The sequence below is a fragment of the Theropithecus gelada genome, chromosome 1 (assembly GCF_003255815.1).
Source record: "Theropithecus gelada isolate Dixy chromosome 1, Tgel_1.0, whole genome shotgun sequence".
Classification (NCBI taxonomy): Eukaryota; Metazoa; Chordata; class Mammalia; order Primates; family Cercopithecidae; genus Theropithecus; species Theropithecus gelada.
Genome location: NC_037668.1, coordinates 95,513,170 through 95,532,802, shown reverse-complemented (window position 1 = coordinate 95,532,802; position 19,633 = coordinate 95,513,170). Strand labels below are relative to the sequence as shown.

The 19,633-nt window shown below is 38.4% G+C and overlaps 1 pseudogene; it reads left to right on the top strand.

Moving 5' to 3' along the window:
- The first annotated feature begins 11,582 nt into the window (after positions 1-11,582).
- Positions 11,583-12,456, top strand: LOC112627714 (annotated as a pseudogene).
- Positions 12,457-19,633: the final 7,177 nt, after the last annotated feature.

Here is a 19,633-nt window from a genome sequence, read left to right as displayed (position 1 = left end):
TTTACTGTTAGTGATCACCTAGCAGTTAAGATTTAGCAACATTAGCAAAAGATCATTCTTTGTCAAGAAAACTCTTTAGGGATGACATTTGATATTCAATAAGTGTTGATGGTAATGATGATGGAATATCGTACGCTCCAAAGGTTTTGGAAACAAATTTAGGATTCTGATTTTTATGCAGTTTAGCAAATTAATCCTTCAAGAGGTAATTATAAAGAACCTTTTATGTATGTTCTCAGTATATGTTTATAAAGAAATTAGAAGGCACTGCACTCTATATGAATCCATAGTGTGTGTGTATGTGTGTGCAAAAAAAATGTGGATGGATATACCTCAAAATTTAAGCAGTGTTCCTTTTTGTTCTCCTTCCTTCCTTCCGTACTTTCTTCCTTCCTTCCGTACTTTCTTCCTTCCCTCTCTCCTTTCTTCCTTCCTTCCCTCCTTCCTTCCTTCCTTCTTTTCTTTTTCGATAAGATCTTTCTCTATCACCCAGGCTGGAGTGCAGTGGCCCAGTCATGATGTGTATGAGCTCATACTGCAACCTTGACCTCCCAGGATCAAGCAATCCTCCTACCTCAGCCTCCTGAGTAGCTGAGACTATAGGCACACACTTAGCTAATTATGTTTTTTAGAGATGGGGTCTCATTATGTTGCCCAGGCTGGTCTCAAACTCCTGGATTCAAGCAGTTCTCCCACCTTGGCCTCCCAAAGTGCTGGGATTACAGGCATGAGCCACCGCATCTAGCCTGTGTTCCTCTTTAAGTGATGAGATTACTGGTGATTTTTATTTTCTTATTTTTGCCTACTTTTATTTGGTGATGTTTTATATAATAAGTGTGTGTTACTTTAAATATATTTTTAATTGAGGTAACATTTATCTTCAGTGAAACACACAGATCATAAATGTACAATCTGATGAGTTTTGATAAATATATATTCTTGTGTAACCCAATCAAGATATAAAGCCCAATCAGGACACAACCCTATTAGTGATATATCCCCTATCAAGATATATAAAGTTTACATTACTTCAGAGAGTTCCATTCTTTCAGTCTCTTAAAAGAAGCTTCTGTGTAGACTAAGATAGGACACATACACACAAAAATTGAAACAGTTATCTGCCTTCAAGGATCTTACCTTTTTGGTGAAGAGATGAGAAAAATAATAGAGAGCTTAGCACGGAGCATTTAAGGGTTAAATTATGTAGCTCAAGAAAACTCAGAAAAGAGCCAGATAATCAGGTAAGATTTTATAAGAGCTTAGATCTGTTATTTCATTCCAATAGAAAAGGTAAAAAGTTTACTAGACTATAAGCTCTAAAAGGTCAGGTACTATGTTTATCTCGTTCACTGTATCCTAAGTGCCTTACACATTGCCTGGCAGAGGGTACTGACTCACTAAATATTTGTGGACTGATTAAAAGGGTATTATTTATTTAGTTACTCAGTCAGCAAATATTTATTTACTCTTCCAGTAAATATTTGTTAAGCTCCTACTGTGTGCCATGGATTGTGCTAAGCCTGGGAGATATGATGGCAAAATGATGGACATGGTTCCTAACCTCATGGACAATTGTATCTTTGTGGAAGACTGATACTGTATTAAAAGTCTTTTAGAGACAGATAGAATGGCACTGTGAGGGATTAAAGAGGAAGGCACGTGGTGAACCTGCAAGCATATTCAGAAGTAGAACTGAGCCTTGGCAAATGATTGGCTGTGATAAATAAATGAGTAGAGGTATCAGAAGTGACTTCAGATCCAGGAATAAGCAACTTGGTTAATGATAGAGCCATTTAATTTTTTTTCTTGCAGATCATTATGCAATAGAGGCCAAGATTATGGAATAACCATAGTGAGGGTCAGACATCTGTTGGCCATGGTTCTAACTATGGATCTATAATGTATCCATTGCATACCTTGGGGCAAAGGCAATGATTTACAATGCTGGTGCAGGGCAAAATGGTGACTTGAAAGGATTTTTATTTGGTGCCCATCACCTGTTCTTCTGATTACCTTTTCTTCCTCTTGCCCATGTTCCTCTCTTTATTCCACCAACCCTCATGTCCTTTTCCGGTATCTGATAACTCATCCCTACTAAGGTGATTACTGATCACTGTGGCTCTAAGGTGGAGATGCCTTTTTCCCAACTCTCAAACCCTTACATACCTGGCATGTTTGCCTTTTAAGAGGAATGGAATGGATATTAGGGCCATAAGGATGGGTCACAGAGCCAGTTGTTACAATTGTAGTTTCTTAGAGAAAGAGGCTGCCCTTATGCCTGTGCCAGTTAGACCTATCCTATTGCTCTCTATTTCCCTATATTCTCTACCTTGCCCTTTTCCAGTATTTTTTTGTACTTTCTACATATTAAGTTGCCTTTATTTTGAATCCCAGCTCTGTGACCTTGAAAAGTTTACTTAACATTTATCAACCTCCATTTCTTCAACTGTAATTGGGAGATACATCAATGTCAGTGGATTCAGTGTCTTCCACATGGCAGTTTCTCAGGATTAGTTGCTTTTCCCCATCACCCACTGCTTGGCTGCATTGCTGAGAGTTCTAGACTCAGGAAATCACTCTCAAGTATACTCAGCTTTTATAGACAAGCTTAATGGTACCACCTCATTGCATTTGAGAGGCGTTTCTCTCAACTCTGTTCCACCCTTACTTGCCCAGTTTCATTTGTCTCACCAAATTGTAAGTGTATACCATTGGACACAATAATTATTAAGGGGGAGTGTACCTGGATCTGCACAAATCCATTCCCACTGTGATCAAAGCAGTTCGATAAGTCTCTGCACTGATTACCAATCACAAATGTCCTTGTATATGAAGATGAATCCTTAGTTTGAAGACTACACATGTGAATCAAGCAAAGTAACCCAAATCATTATGTGTATGAATAATATATGTGTTTATCCAAATTAGTTAACAAGGGCCCAGCATCCATTCATTCATTTTGTTATACATAGTTGTTAAGCACCTAGTAGGTGCAAGGGAGTGCACCAGGTACTAGGTCTACAGTATTGAACAAGACAGATTTGCAGTGTAATTAACATTGAGATGTACTTGAAACAACTAACTTCAGAATGAATTGCTCAATTATAATTGTGGTAAGTTCTACAAAGAAACAATTACAGGTTTCTATGAGAGTTTATAGCAGGGGATATGATCAAGTGAGGAGGTCAGGGAGATCGGGAGAGACTTCTGAGGAAATTACTGAAGCACTAAATATGAGAGCTAAAAGCATTTTGTGGAAAGAAGGAAATGTAAGAGCTCCCCACTTGTTTGTAAGAAGAAGATTCTGAATTTCCCAATGCTGGTGTTGCCGTCTCAGGGTCTGACCCTGGGAGAGCTGATTTCAGCTTAGGAACTTCATGTTCTGAAGCTGAGATCATGAAGGATCTTCCCACTTGGTTATACCTAAAGGGAAGGAACTCACCCTCAGAAGCCAACCAACCAGTTAAAATTGAGGGAAAAGTTATAAAGGTATTAAGCATCATTTAGTTTTGCTTACCAAAGACACGCACAGGCTACCCAGGAACCTGACTTTATTGAAGATCTGCTTAGGGACAACCTTGAGCTCACTCAGTCTTCTGTTAACCTTACAATGTAGATAAAAATCCCAATTTACACCCAGGATAACTGAAGGTGAGAGAAGTTAAATAACTTGTCCACACCTGTACCAACTTTCATTCATCTGATTTGAAAGCTCATAATCTTTCAGCCACATCAAGCTACCCCATTGTTAGCATTTTGTTAAATGATTGCCGTTTTCTTTAGGAACAATTAGAACAGTAAAGAAAAGTTTGAAAGGTGTCAGTTATCCCTGAAACCAGAAAAATAATCTACTATATTCCCATTTTTAAAAATTGTTATTTAATGAAGGGGATTATGAGTCATAAGTAGATCAATACTTTGACTGTTTAAATTTGTGTATGTTGATATTCTAATTCCCTAAGTTTTATGAGCAAAGAGGTGAAAGGGAAGTTAGCATGATTAGGACACTTTCCACAAATGGACTGAATCTTCAACAACTGAACAGAAAAATGTACCATTAGAGGGTTAAGAACAGGTAATTTAGTTGTGTGAACTACTGTCAGCCTCCAAGGATGTAGGTGTTTACTGTTTTTGTATAAATGAAGCCAATATTGGTGTTTGAACCTCCAAAGAACTAATGTGTTATTTAATTTTATCCTTATTATATTGGAGATCACATTCAAATAGTGCAAGTAAACCAAAGAGAACTCAAGAAGCTTTGGGAATAGCTTGGTAATTGAGAAATTCCATCGGAAGGGTGTAAGGATCATCTCTTTTTATTTCATAGGAAAAACTCAAGTGACCCAAAGCCACTGTTCTTTGGAAATAGATCAAGAAAAAAATAAATAGACTATTCATGTGCGTCTTTGCTTATGGAAGTTACAGAAATGGAAATCTGCACAACGGCTTCATTCCTTGCTGTTTGTGCATTAGCCTTCTCTAGGCTGGGAATGTCACTGACATAAATGATGCTGAATAATTATATCATGCACTACTTTAAATTGGTCTGGCAGGCTGAAGCAAAATGGTAAAGTTTTCTCCTGAATGCCACACCCTTGGTTCCGCCTTTCATTTATTCCTTTTCCCTCATATGCACCTTGAGTGTCAATGCTGACAAGCCATACCTTCTATTTATTTCTCAGACTGCTTTTCTTGGATATCCCCACTGAAAAGACCAAGGTCAAGGCTTGAGCCTCTCTGGCCCACATGATGGCCACTGCTGCCATGCTGTTCCCTTGTTTTCCTCTCTTACCCTCCAGTCTACTTTCCATAAGGCTGCCAGGAGTATCCTTTTACAAATTAATGCAATCAGGTTGCATCAATGCTGAGATCCCTTCTATGGCTTCTTGTTAACTATGGGACAAAGTCCAGGCTACTTAGCATAGCATAGCATCTGGCCTTTGCTGATGTCACTGGTGTCATTTCCTGCCTCATAAAGTACTTATTCTCCATGTACTTCTTGTTCCAGCAATACTGAAGCATTTATGGTACCCAGCAGGTCTGGCTTCATGGGTGTGCAACCTATGCTGTTTGACAGGGCACTGAGTTTAGAAGGGCTCCGTTTCATTTAATGCTCTGCTATAACTATTTTGAACTAATTCTTGCATGAAAGAAACCACGTCTTCATGCTGGCCAGGCGCAATGGCTCATGCCTGTAATCCCAGCACTGTGGGATGCTGAGATGGAAGGATTGCTTAAGACCAGGATTTTGAGAACAGCCTGGTCAACACAGTGGAACCCCATCTCACTTAGATGCCTTTGCATATATTCCCTCTCCCTACATCTTCATTTTGCACTGGGTCCTGCTGGCCAAACATCATATTGGTTCACTCCTATGTGTATTGTTTCACTCCTCTGTCTGCCTAGTCTATCTTTCCCTTCATTCCATTTCCTGTGCTCTTCTTTGTCTTCCAAACCTAATTTGAATACCACTTCTTTTGTTTGTTTGTTTGTTTGTTTCTGAGACAGAGTCTTGCTCTGTCGCCCAGGTTGGAGTGCAGTGGCCTATCTCGGCTCACTACAAGCTCTGCCTCCTGGGTTGATGCCATTCTCCTGCTTTGGCCTCCTGAGTAGCTGGGACTACAGGCGCTTACCATCACACCCAGCTAATTTTTTTGTATTTTTAGTAGAAATGGGGTTTCACTGTGTTAGCCAGGATGGTCTCGAACTCCTGACCTCGTGATCTGCCTGCCTTGGCCTCCCAAAGTGCTGGGATTACAGGCGTGAGCCACCGCACCTGGCAAATACCACTTCTTAAGTGAAAGCTTCCCTGATCATTTGTCCCTCCATCTCCTACCACATTAATCACTCTCTCTTCTGTGCTACCGCTTTATATTGAACATACATCTATTATAGTCCTTCCAAGCACAGAATCTACCTTGAAGGGTGGGTGCTGTGAGGTTTGAATAAGATAATACATGTAAAATGCTTAGAGCAGTGCTTGGCTCATAATAAATGTTGAATAAATGTTACCTGTTCTTATGCATTATTCTTTATGGTGTTCCTGGAACCTAGTAGCGTGACTAGAACATTTATTCTTAGACATTTATTAAATACCTACTGTATGCCAGGCTCTGTGATGGCTTCCTGAGATACAAGGTAAAATAAGACATATCCTTTACTCTTAAAGAATTTAACTTTAGTCAAGGAGCGGGATGAACCACTAATAATCATGGTCCAGTAAAAAAAATGCTAAGTGCCAAGTACTTCAAGAGTGCAGAAGAAAGATATTGGGATCAGACTGAGAAGTTAAAGCTTCATCTGAATTATGCAGGATGAGTGGGAGCTACCTAAACGTGGAAAAGGAGGAAGATTATTCTAGGGAGAGAGAATATATGCAAAGGTACATAAGTGTGAAAAGTCTTGCATGTTTAGGGAACTACATGTCATTCTATGTGACTGGAGCAAATGGTGTTTGGTGAAGTTCTGGAATGCTAGATCATCAGAAAGGACTAGCAAATAGATTTTCACTCTGGTCTTTTGGTGGTGGTTGTCTAGAACATTGTGTTGTGAAGGATTCTGAAGCTATGGCCAGTCTCAGCGGGAAATAGTGATGGGATACATTGCTTCCCTTTGTTGTGGGGGCAGAAGAGGGGAGTGGGAGTCTGTATGTCATATATCTGCCATTATGATGGATTAGGGAGAGTCTCTTATTCTGTATTAAGAAGCTTGGATTTTATCCTGAAAGCTATAGGGAATTACTGAAAGATTTTAAGCATGGGAGTGATGTGATCATATTACATAGTAGGTGCTCCATAAATGTTGAATTGAACTGACTATGAATCCCACTTTACCTATTAATGATTTAGTGTATCAAATAGCACTCAAATGATCTGAACCCAGCAAATAAACCATGTATAATGGAGCCTATAGTGCTCAGAGGCTCTGTGCTAAGTGCTGGAAGAATTAGAATAACATCTAAAGGTGCTTAACATGCTCCCGTGGTGTGGCTTACATAGGAAAACAGTCTGCTTCACACTGCAGTTTTAATCGGAGGATTAAAGTGGTGTTAATAATTTATGCAGCTATATTGTTTCATGCTATGCGCTGGAGCTATCCCAAAAGGAAGACTTCCAGGGGGCTTTTTGAACCTTTAACCCTCCTGCTGGTTACATATAGTGAGAAAATGAGTGGAATAAATGAATTGCAATGTTTTTTAGATATAAATATATTAATATATTTTCGTAAATATTACTAATAAATCTTTTATTTGTAACTAGGTGGAAAGTGCTCTGAAATGTGGGCTACTATTGCAAATAAATAACCAGACTTATCCTTATTAAGAAAATAAATTGAAACCCCATAAATTTGGCATTTGTTATCACCATCATTATCTTTTAACTGTTACTGGTAAAAGAATTTGTGAGAATCTGTGCTTCTGAAAGAACGCACAAAGCGAGGTTGTTTCCTCAACACATTTAGTGTAATGGCCAAAGGCATAGATTTCTGTTTATTTTTCCTTGATTCCAAAGGGACTTAGGGTAGCATGAAACAATGCAAATAATACAGTGAGGAAAAGTTAATTTAAAATAACTACAAAAGAGGGAACAAAGAGAATTTTAATGTAAGAAAATTTAATGGGATCTATGCATGAGATTAGTAAACAATGTGTAAGAAAATTATGTATCTCAAGATACTCAAGTCAAACAACACTTTAGTTTAGTTCTCTCTCTCTTTTTTTTTTTCTTTTTTGAGATGAAGTCTCACTCTGTTGCCCAGGCTGGAGTGCAGTGGCATGATCTCAGCTCACTGCTGCAACCTTCACCTCCTAGGTTCAAGCAATTCTCCTGCCTCAGCCTCCAAATTAGCTGGGATTACAGGCATGCACCACCACACCCGGTTAATTTGTTTGTATTTTTAGTAGAGATGGGGTTTCACTATGTTGGCCAGGCTGGTCTCGAACTCCTGACCACAAGTGATCCACCCACCTCGGCCTTCCAAAGTGCTGGGATTATAGGCATGAACCACCACGCTCGACCTTGTGTTCTTATTATGTACCAAAACCAAAACTGAAGTAATTAATATTTCTGATTTAATTTTTATAAATAAAAAGACTAAAAACAGATTTTTCAGATACTTACTAGAAATGATTAAAAGAATCACTGGAGATACTGAAACTAAAAATTTATTTCCCATCGATTAATTACTTCCCTCTTCTTTGTGGGTCTATCTGCTTTGTCTTTGTAGCATTCTGGCATTATCCCCCTGTGACTTCCTGTCATTATAAAGGCTAACAATGGTCATACATCAGGATGAAAGAGTTTTGTCTTTGTGTAAAAATTCTTTCTTGCAGTCACATTTGTGGAGTTGGAAGTAAGAGGAAAGAATTTGGAATGCAAACAACTTGAACTGACAGTGTTTTTTTCTGTATTACTAACATCTAGCACAGTTCCTAATAGATAGTTGATCCTTAATAGTTGTGAGTTGAAAGAAAAAAATGAAGCTTCACAGAACTTATTAGTCCTTACAAAAATGCATAACCAATAAAGATGTATGCCAGTATGATATCTTTATCATTACTTCTGACAGTCAATTCTTAATTTGTATGGTTGTGTTACCTGAACATTTTGTTCTAAAAGCATCTAGGCTACAATGCAACCCTAAGAAGGTATATTAGGAAGACAAGATGTAGAAATCAAGGAAAAATCAAAGAGAGGGCACTCATTAATTCCTCTTCCTTTGCTGCTCCATTATTTATTGTTCTCTTAATTCATGCTTTTGTAAAAACAGGAAGCCTTCTAAGTCCTCCAACAAGATCTCCCACTGTCATCCAGCTGCCTCTTATTCTCAAAAAGGATTTTTTAGCTTCCATTTACCAAGTCTTTAGAACACTCAAAAAGTTTGGGAAGGAAAGAGTAGACCACTGTTTTTGTTGTTGTTGTTGTTGTTTAGTTTTTTATTTTTTAGTATCACTTTGTCCTGGTTGCTCTGTTAGGTAATTTAGCAGACATTGTATGATTTAGTCCTCACAGAAACCTTAACAGGTGAGTATGTCCCCAGTTTATAAATCAAGAAACTGGTGCTCAGAAAGATATCTGGCTTCAAGGATTCAGCTGCAGGTCTATCCTCTACTGCGCAAGAGAGTAATTCTCCCACTCTCAAACTTTGTGTTTGTTTGTTTGTTTTAATTGTTAATCAAGAGCTTCTAGGCTCCATAATCAGGAAGACTTAGTATTCCTCACCTGGAATAGGATTAATATTTATATTTCCAGTGTATCTGGCATATCTGGCATTAACTGTTACCACAACAGATCAGTCCAGTTGGTCAAGTACTTTACAATGGTCTATTGTTTGAGTAGAAAAAGGAGGCAATGGCAAGTACATAGAATAAAAACTTTCTGTACTGTCACAGACATGATAGATCTCTAGTTTCATGAGATGACCATTAGAATGTGTTGCTCAAATTGCCAATACGATGATGATACTGATGATTAAAATGATGACAATAGTAATACACTCATTTCCTGAGCACCTAACATGTGCCAATGACAATTTTAAACATTCGTATTGTCTCATTTGATCTTCCTGATAAACGTATGAAGTAGGTGTTATCGTCCTTACTTTACAGCTGAGAAAACAGAAGCTCAGAGTTGTAATTTGCCACGTTCTTATAGTACTAAATGACAGAGCTGGGTTTGAACTGAGGTTTGATGCTCATCCCCCTGTCTTTAGCGATGATGCCACATAGCTTTCTATAATAACAACTAACATAATGGTACATACTATCACTTAGATTTTAGTTGTGCTTTCATTTCTCTACCACAATTGCATTTGCTGGAATTCTTTTTGGAGTGTGTGTTTGTGTGTATGTGTGTGTGTGTAGTAGCTGGTTGTATTTATTTCTACTTTATAGGAGAATTTTACCAATAATTCCATGATTTTAATACTCTTCATGCCCAGGATATTCTAGTTTGTTGTGTAACTTAATTTTTCTATAACTTATAATGCTCATTTCTGAAATAGTCTTCAGAATATGCTATTATCTCATTTTACTTCATTCATATATCTATGTATATATTTTATATATTACATAAAATACATGTGCATATAATCTCATTTGCATTATTTTACCTTTAAGGTGAAATGGTGTCACCCCTCATAATCCAGCTTCTGCTACTTTTCACTCATCTGATAGGTGCTGAGTCCCCACTATAAGTTAGATACTCTGCTAGACATCTGGGACACCAAGATGTAAGGATGTGGTTTCTATACTCAAGGAACTCATGAAACTCATTCTAGTTTATGTTCAAGGCACAGAAAAGATTGATACTAAGTCTGTGGAATAGTTCAAGTTTAATTTGTGGAATATATCCAAGTGTTCCCCCTTCTCCATCTTGCATAGAAACCCTACTGTAATATGGCAACAGTCTATAAAATACCCATGTTTAGCATGCTACAGTAAGAGATGCCCAATAGCCTAAGGATGAATTCTAGTTAGTTTCTGCTTAAGAAATTCCCCAAAGTCCTGGAACACAAGATGTTGAAGGGGTTCCAGAAACTAACAGAGAGATCACCTTTGTAACTATTGAAAAGTTCTGTTACTTTAATTATGCTATCCAAAGCCTTGAAAAACAGACCCTATATTCAAATCCTGGCTTCTTCAGCTACTATCTGTATCATGTCACTATGTTATACAACCCTTCCTGAACTTCAATATCCTTATTTGTAAAGTGAAGATAATAATGTCTTTTATTAGTTTGCTTATGTATTCATTCATCCAGAAAACATATTCTTAAATGCCTACTGCATCCCAGGCATTGAGCTAGGCACTAGATAAACAATGTTCAACAAGATAACCATTGTTCCTACACTCCTGAGCCTTATAGCCTGGTGAGAGACAAGCTGTAAATGAGCTGGTGCTATCATGAAGAATAAAGTGAGGCAATCTGCTTTCAGGTGGGTAAGCAGAGAAGGCCTCTCTGTGGATATGATATTAGGCTGATATCTAAAGAATGCAAAAGACAAGCTTTGTAAGTTGCAAGTGAGAAAAGTGTTTCAAGTAAAGGAAATTGTTTGTGCAAAGGTCCTGAGCTAGTAAAGGAAGAGGTTGAGAAAGTAAAAGTAGCCTAGTAGATTGAAAAATGAAAAGCGGAGGGCTGGGGCGGGGCAGGGGGGGCATTATCCTAAAAAGTGGACATTGTCTACCCTAAAACCCAGTAATTTCACTCCTGGCATACAACCTAGAGAAATTCTTACATATGCCTACTAGGAGACATACATAAAATACTCCTAATAGCACTATTCTTTGTTCATGATAGCACAAAATTAAAATAATCCAAACATGGACAAAAGAAAGGATAAGTAAGTTTTGGTGTATTCGCACAATGGAAGATTATACAGCAGTGAAATGAATGAATTGTAGTTAGACCAACGAAGATGAATCTTATAAGTAATACTTTGAGATGAATACTGAGTGATTGTGGCCATGCTGTTGACCTCAAGCAGCAATTGACTTCTCCACATGGAACCCTGGAGTTGGAGACACAGAATCTCCCTTCCCACTCCTGTTTTTGGCTTTGTGAGAAAACTTTCCATCAAACACAATGGCTAGCAATGTAACCAACAAGTGAGATCCTCACTCCATGAACCCCAGAGTATTCGTTGGGAATCTCAACACGCTTGTGGTCAAGAATTCTGATGTGGAAGCAATCTTTTCAAAGTATGGCAAAATTGTGGGTGACTCTGTTCATAAGGGCTTTGCCTCCATTCACTATGTTCATGAGAGAAATACCCAGGCTGCTGTGGCAGGAGGGAATGGCAGAATGATTGCCAGCCAAGTTTTAGATACTAATCTGGCTGCAGAGCTGAAAGTGAATTGAAGAAAAGCCGGCATGAGATGATCTGCAGCGGAGATGTACGGCTCCTCTTTTGACTTGGTCTGTGACTTTCGAAGGGATTGTTATGACAGGATGCACAGTGATCCAGCACATGCTTCTCCTCCTCCTCCTAGTGCTTGGGCTGTAGTGCCCTCAAAACGCCAGCGTGTATCAGGAAACACCTCACAAAGGGGTAAAAGTGGTTTCAATTCTAAGAGTGGGCAGTGGGGATCTTCCAAATTGAAAGGAGATGACCTTCAGGCTATAAGAAGGAATTGACCCAGATAAAACAAAAAGTGGATTCTCTACTGGAAAATCTGCAGAAATTTGAAAAGGAGGAGAGCCAACAAGGAGTAGAGTTGAAGAATGTGAACGGGCAGAGCAGCAGCTCCATGAAGTAAGATGAGACTAACGTGAAGAAGGAGTCTGAGGGGCTGCAGATGACTCTGCTGAGGAGAAGGACCTGCTGGATGACGATGATACTGAATGTGGGGGTGACCAATTGGAGATAATCAAGGATGATTAAAAAGAGGCTGAGAAAGGGGAGGATGACAGAGACAGTGCCAATGGCAGAAATGACTTTTTTGTTTTTCTTTTTTGAGACAGAGTCTTGCTCTGTCACCCAGGTTGGAGTGCAATGGCACAATGTCGGCTCACTGCAAACTCCGCCTCCCAGGTTCAGGCAATTCTGCTGCCTCAGCCTCCCAAGTAGCTGGGATTACAGACGTGTGCCACCATGCCTAGCTAATTTTTGTATTTTTTTAGTAGAGATGGGTTTTTGCCATGTTGGCCAGGCTGATCTCGAACTCCTGACCTCAGGTGATCCACCTGCCTCGGCCTCCCAAAGTGCTGGATTACAGGTGTGAGCCACCGCACCTGGCTGAGAACGACTCTTAAGCACATGATGGGGTTTAGAAATCCTATCCCATTATCTCTTTACCTAGGCGGCTGTCTAAGATCAAATTCCTCACCTGATTCTCTCCCCTAGTATCTTCAGCACATGCTCACTGTTCTCCCCATCCTTGTCCTTCCCATGTTCATTAATTCATATTGCTCTGAGCCTAGTCTCGTTATCACTTCCTTTGAGGCTCCTAGTAGTTTTGTTAAGTCTTACACTGTAATTTTTGCTTTTAATTTTGATACCTCTTTACGACTGTTCAATAAAAAGGATGTATGGTTTTTATCAACTGTCTCCAAAATAATCTCTTGTTATGCAGGAGTACAGTTCTTTTCATTCATACATGAGTTCAGTAGTTGTTGCCCTACCTGCAAAGGCAATCTCATTTAGTTCAGTAGCACTGGAGGGCAGCTTTGAGTTAGAAGTATGTGGGTTATATCCCACATACGTGTGCTGTGTGGGGCAGTGCAGCGCAAATGTAGCAGTGTATTTTTGTGAATGAGAGTTGGCATGTCAAATGCATCCTCTAAAAAAAAAATCAGTCTTAAGATTGTTTTATAAAGTGGATATTGTGGGTTATTTTTGTGAACAGCCTGATGTTTGGGACATTTTCCCTACAAAATGAACAAGCCCTTATTAAAGGAGAAATTTGTAGAAAAATAAATAAATAGTACTTTGAATGGAGAAAAAATTATCAAAAAACAACCCCAACTTACAGTATTATTTACTGTGCATTTAAAATAATCTTCAAATACCCCAAATTTAAAAATATTATAAAAGTATTTTTAAAAAGCAAAAGAACTGAAACTCCTGCTTCTGGCCAACATGTTAGAACAGAGAGCAAATTTACTCTTCTGCCTTAACAACTTGACAACTAGAAAAATACATGAAACAGTGGTTTTTTGGAAATTGGACAATAGGCAGAGCAGGACTGTAGCGTGTAAGTGAAGGAAAACAAACCAGGTGAGCTCTGTAATTGCACCAGCTTACCTCCTGAAGGGAGTTTTCAGGCAGTAGCACTGAAAAACCAAACCCCAAACAAAATCCAGTGGTAATGAAGAAAGCAGATTGGTGTTAGGGGAGAACAAGGCAGCCACAATTTACAGAGCAGAGTACTGTAGAGGAAGGAGCTATACAGGAGAGCTCCGGGGATCTGCAGAGTGATCTACTTAACCCACTTATACTTGAGGTTGCAATTTTTTGAATTTGAAAAATCAGACCTTGACGATGACATTGAGCAGTAGGATATAAATAACTCCCACATGCTTAGCGTTCCAATAATGGAACACTAGGCATTAATAGGAGTGAGAGAGAATAACCTGAGGTCAGGGAAAGACCTACCAGAAGGGAGTAGGCAGAACAATTCCTGGACCTCATATAGCACTGGGAAATATTCTTGCTTCCACAAGTCAGAGTAAACAGGTCTCATGATATATGGCGCATCAGTAGGAAACTACGAAGTAAAACCTCTTAATAGTCAGCATAAAACCTTACTAGAGGCTGCTGTGGACCCAAAACCACAAAGCTTAAAAGCAAGCTTGAAAGGATCCAACTGTTATCCAAATAACTGCATACCAGAAAAAAAGAAGTACAACATTAAAAGAATGTAAGAAAATCTAGCCACCGGCATCATAAATTCACAAGACCCAGTATCTGAGAAAAAAATAAATAACCATGAGGTATGCAAAGAAGCAGGAAAATAATATCCCAAAACATAGACAAAAACCAATCCACAGAAACCGATGCAAAAATGATATCAATGATGAAACTAGTGCATAAGAATATTAAAACAATTCCATATGTTCAAAAGGTAGAAGAAAACATAGCCATAATGAGAAGAGAATTTGAAAATGTGAAAAAGACCCAAATGGAACATCTAGATATTATCCAAAGTAAGAAATTCACTGGATGAGATTTGTGACTTTGAATTTAAAGCACATCTCAAGTAAAAACCAAATACTGAATCTTGCTTTTTTTATCCAGTCTGACAATATCAGACTTTTGATTAGAATATTTAGTAAATATTCACAGTAAATATAACCATCAAGTGCTAGAAAAGTTAGGCCATTTTGCTATGTTTTTCTATTCACTTCATCTTTTTGTTCTTGTTGCTCCTGTGTTCCTCCTTTACTCTTTTTTGTGCTAAAAATTTATTTATTTAATTTTCAATTCTGGGGTACACATGCAGAACGTGCAGGGTTGTTACATAGGTAAACATGTGCCATGGTGGTGTGCTGCACCTATTAACCCGTCACCTAAGTATTAAGCCCAGCATGCATTAGCTATTTTTCCTAATGCTCTCCCTCCCCGCACTGCACCTCCCAACAGGCTCAGTGTGTGTCGTTCCCCTCTCTGTGTGCACATGTATGTTCATTGCAGCACTATTCACAATAACAAAGACATGGAATCAACCCAAATGCCCGTCAATGATAGACTGGATAGAGAAAATGTAGTACATATACACATGGAATACTATGCAGCCATGAAAAGGATTGAGATCATGTCCTTTGCAGGGACATGGATGGAGCTGGAAGCCATTATCCTCAGCAAACTCACCGAGCAACAGAAAACCAAATACCATGTGTTCTCACTTATAGTGGGAGCTGAATAATGAAAAATTTATTCTTTTATTCTAGTTTAATTCCTCTTCTGACTTGATAGCTATATTTGTTTGCTTTATTTTTTAGTAATTCCTCTAAAAATACCATATGAGACTGGGTGTGGTGGCACACACCTGTAATCTTAGCTACTTGGAAGGTTGAGATGGGAGGATTGTTTAAGCCCAGAAATTTGGGGCTGTAGTGGGCTATGTTGATCAGGTGTCTGTACTAAGCTTAGCATCAATATGGGAACTTCCTGGAAGGAGGGAACCACCAGGTTATCTAAGGAGGAATGAATCAGCCCAAGTTGAAAATAGAGCAAGTCAAAGGTCTGATGCTGATTAAGGGCAGGATTGTGCCTGTAAATAGCCATTGCACTCCAGCCTAGGCAACATAGCGATAGCTCATATGTAATAAAAATAAAAAGATAGGCTGGGCACGGTGTTTTATGCCTGTAATCCCAGCACTTTGGGAGGCTGAGGCAGGTGGATCATGAGGTCAGGAGATCGAGACCATCCTGGCCAACATGGTGAACCCTGTCTCTACTAAAATACAAAATATTAGCTGGGCGTGGTGGCATGTACCTGTAGTCCTGGCTACTAGGGAGGCTGAGGCAGGGGAATCGCTTGAACCTGGGAGGTGGAGGTTGCAGTGAGCCAAGATTGCACCATTGCGCTCCAGCCTGGTGACAGAGCAAGACTCTGTCTCAAAAAAAAAAAAAAAGATACAATATGCATCTTTAACTTATACCAGTCTAACTCAATAAATAATAATAAAATATAGAAACTTATTGCCAGTATAGTTATAGTAGCATTTCTGTCTTTTGTGTTATTATTGTCATACATATTACATCTATACATGTTGTGAACCCTTGAGTACAGTGTTATAAAGTTTGCTTTAAAGAGTCATGTCTTTCAAATAAATTAAGAGAATAAAAAGAGAAAATATATAAATCAGTAAAATCTTTTACATCTGTGCAAATATGTACCAATTCCAGTGCTTTACACTTCCTCTTGAGTCTCTGAGTTGCCATCTGGTGTCATTTTCTTTTAGCCTAATGGATTTCCTTTAGCATTTCTTGTAGGTACAGATATGCTAGCAATAAGTTTCCTTCATTTTTGTTTATTTGAAATTGTCTTTATTTTGTCTTCATTCCTCAAGAATAATCTGGATATAGAATTCTTGGTTGACAGTTGTTTTTTCTTTTTTTTTGCACCTGAATATGTCGTTCCAATGTTTTCTAGCTTCCACTGTTTTCAAGAAGAAGTCAACCATTAATTGTATTATGTTCAGCCTTTATTCATTCAAATACATTTTTTTGCTTCTTTTGCTTTCCTCTCCTTCTGGGATTTCAGTTTCATGTAGGATAGACTGTTTCTAGTGATCTCATACAGGTGTCTGAGATCCTGTTCATTTTTCTTCTATCTTTTCTATATTCTTCAGATGTGTAATTTCTGTGAATCTATCTTTAAGCTCACTGACTTTCTTCGGACAGATCAAATCTTCTGTTGAGCTCATCCAAAAAATTTCATTTCAATAGAGTATTTTCAGCTCTAGCATTTCCATTAGAATCTTTTTTTAAACAAATTTGTTTCTCTTGTGAGATTTCCTATTTGTTCACTCATCATTAGCATACTTTCCCTTAATTATTTGAACACATATATTTTTAAATTCCTGAGACATATTTATAACAGCTGCTTTGAAATATTTTTTGCTAGCTGCAACGTCAGGGGACATTTGGAATCAGTTTTGTTTTTTTTTTGGGTGGGGGGCGTGGGTGCAGTGTGGGGGAGAGACTCTCACTCTGATGCCCAGGCTGGAGTGCAGTGGCATAATCAAGCTCACTCTAACATCAAACTCTTGCACTGAAGAGATTCTCCCACCTCAGTCTCCGGAGTAGATAGAACTACTAGAACATGTACCACCATGCCCAAATATATATATATTTGGTAGAGATGAGGTCTCACTCTGTTGCCCAGGGTGGTTATGAACTCCTGGCCTTAAGGAGTCCCCCTACATCAGCCTCCCAAAGCCCTGGGATTACAAGTTTGAGCCACTGTACCCAGCCTGGAATTAGTTTTTATTGACTGGTTTTCATATCTTGAGTAGGGGTCATACTTTTCTATTTCTCTATATTGGGGATGGGGGTTAAAAAGTAGAATTGTAAATAACATGTTCAGTAATTTTGGATTCTTTTTCTTCTTCTTAAACCAATATGTTGGGTGGAGGCTATGCTAAGACACCTCAAGCCAGCAAGACTTTCACTTTCTGCCATCTGAGTATATCAATTGAGGAGCACTTTTTAAAAAATTTTATTTTTTTTTTAAATTTTTTATTTTTTTTTGAGACGGAGTTTTGCTCTTGTTGCCCAGGCTGGAGTGCGATGGCTCACCACAATCTCCACCTCCCAGGTTCAAGCAATTCTCCTGCCTTAGCCGCCCAAGTAGCTGGGATTACAGGCATGCACCATCATGCCTGGCTAAATTTGTCTTTTTAGTAGAGATGGGGTTTCTCCATGTTGGTCAGGCTGGTCTCGAACTCCTGACCTCAGGTGATCCCCCCGCCTCAGCCTCCCAAAGTGCTGGGATTACAGAGCGAGCCACTGCGCCTGGACAAGGAGCACATTTAAAGGTACGGCAGATTCTCAAGTCTCTTCAGACTTTTAATTTTAACTGGGCTCTTGGGATGCACACATAGCTTAGCATTTATTCAGAGATATGTGGAGATTTTATGATATCAGCCTTTCTATGGCTCTCTCAGGTCTATTAACAAAATTCTTCCATATTAGGTGTTCTGCCACACTTCTTAAACCAAGACAACCACCTCCAACCATTAAAACTGTAGGTTCTTGCTATTCAACATGGATATTTGCATAGGAATGCCTCCTGTGCCATGTCCAGAACAATGGAGGCCACAAACTCAGTCTTCTTATTTGGTGTGGTGAAATTTTCATGAGTGAAACTTCTAAAACTGTTACTTGACTTTGGCCATTTACCAGTGCTCCAAAATGGTTGTTGTTAATAATTTTGTCCAGTTTTATACTTGTTTGCTGTGGAAAGAAACTTCTCTACCTCTTCTCCATGCCATCATTATAGAAAGTAGAGTCTCCCTGGGATGGCCACAGAAAGCGATGAGAAGAGAAGATGACGTCAGAAAGGTGACAGAAACTAAACATATGCCACTGGAAGGTATTTTGCTTTCATTCTAAATAAAATGGGATGCTGTTGGAGAGTTTGGGGAAAATGGAATCTAAAAACGTCACTCTGTTGCTTCGCAACATACAATCACTCCTCAGTGTCAGGTGCAGGATGGGTTCCAGGATCCCCCTGAATGCCAGAATCTGCAGATGCTCAAGTCCTTGGTATAAAATGGTGTAGTATTTTCATAAACCTATGCACATCCTCCTCTATGTATTAAGTCATCTCTAGACTACCTGAAATACCTAATACAATGTGAATGCTCTGTAAATAGTTGTTATACTGTGTTGTTCAGGGAATAGTGACAAGAAAAAAAAAAGTCTGTGCATGTTCATTAAAGACTCAACCATCATAGACTTAACTATCGTTTTGATCCACAGTTGGTTCAGTCTGTGAATTCAGAACCAACAGAGATGGAGGGTCATCTGTATATTGTAACAGAACATATGGGCAGGCAGGGCAACCAAAAAAAAAAAAAAAAAAAAAAAAAAAAAAAAGTAGAGTCTCCAGGAAAATTTTTTTTTTTTTTTTTTTTTTTTGTAGAAATTGACAAGCTTATTCAGATGGAAATACAAAGGACCTAAAATAGTCAAATAATTTTGAAAAGGTAAAACAAACTTACTCTACATGACTCCAAGACTTACTCTACAAATGGTATGGTATTGCCATAAAGAAACACATAAAGATTAACTGAAAAGAGTAGAGATACAGAAATGGGCCTGGTCATATATGGTCAATTGATTTTCAACATAAGTGCCAAGGTATTTCAATGGGGAAATAATAATCTTTTCAATAAATGGTGTTAAAGCAATAGGCTCTTAACTTATCCCATACACAAAAATTCACTTGAAATGCATCATAGACTTAAATATAAGAGCTAAAACTACTAAACTTACAGGAAAAACAATTTAGCAGATTATTGCAATAACTTTGAAATAGGCAAAGATTTTTAAGATGGGATACAAAAAATCATAAAAGAAAAAAATTGATAACACTTAAAAATGTTTAAAAATAGTATTTTAAAATTTTTAAACATTTGTTCTTTGAAAGACATTGTTAAGAAAATGGAAAGGCAAACCACAG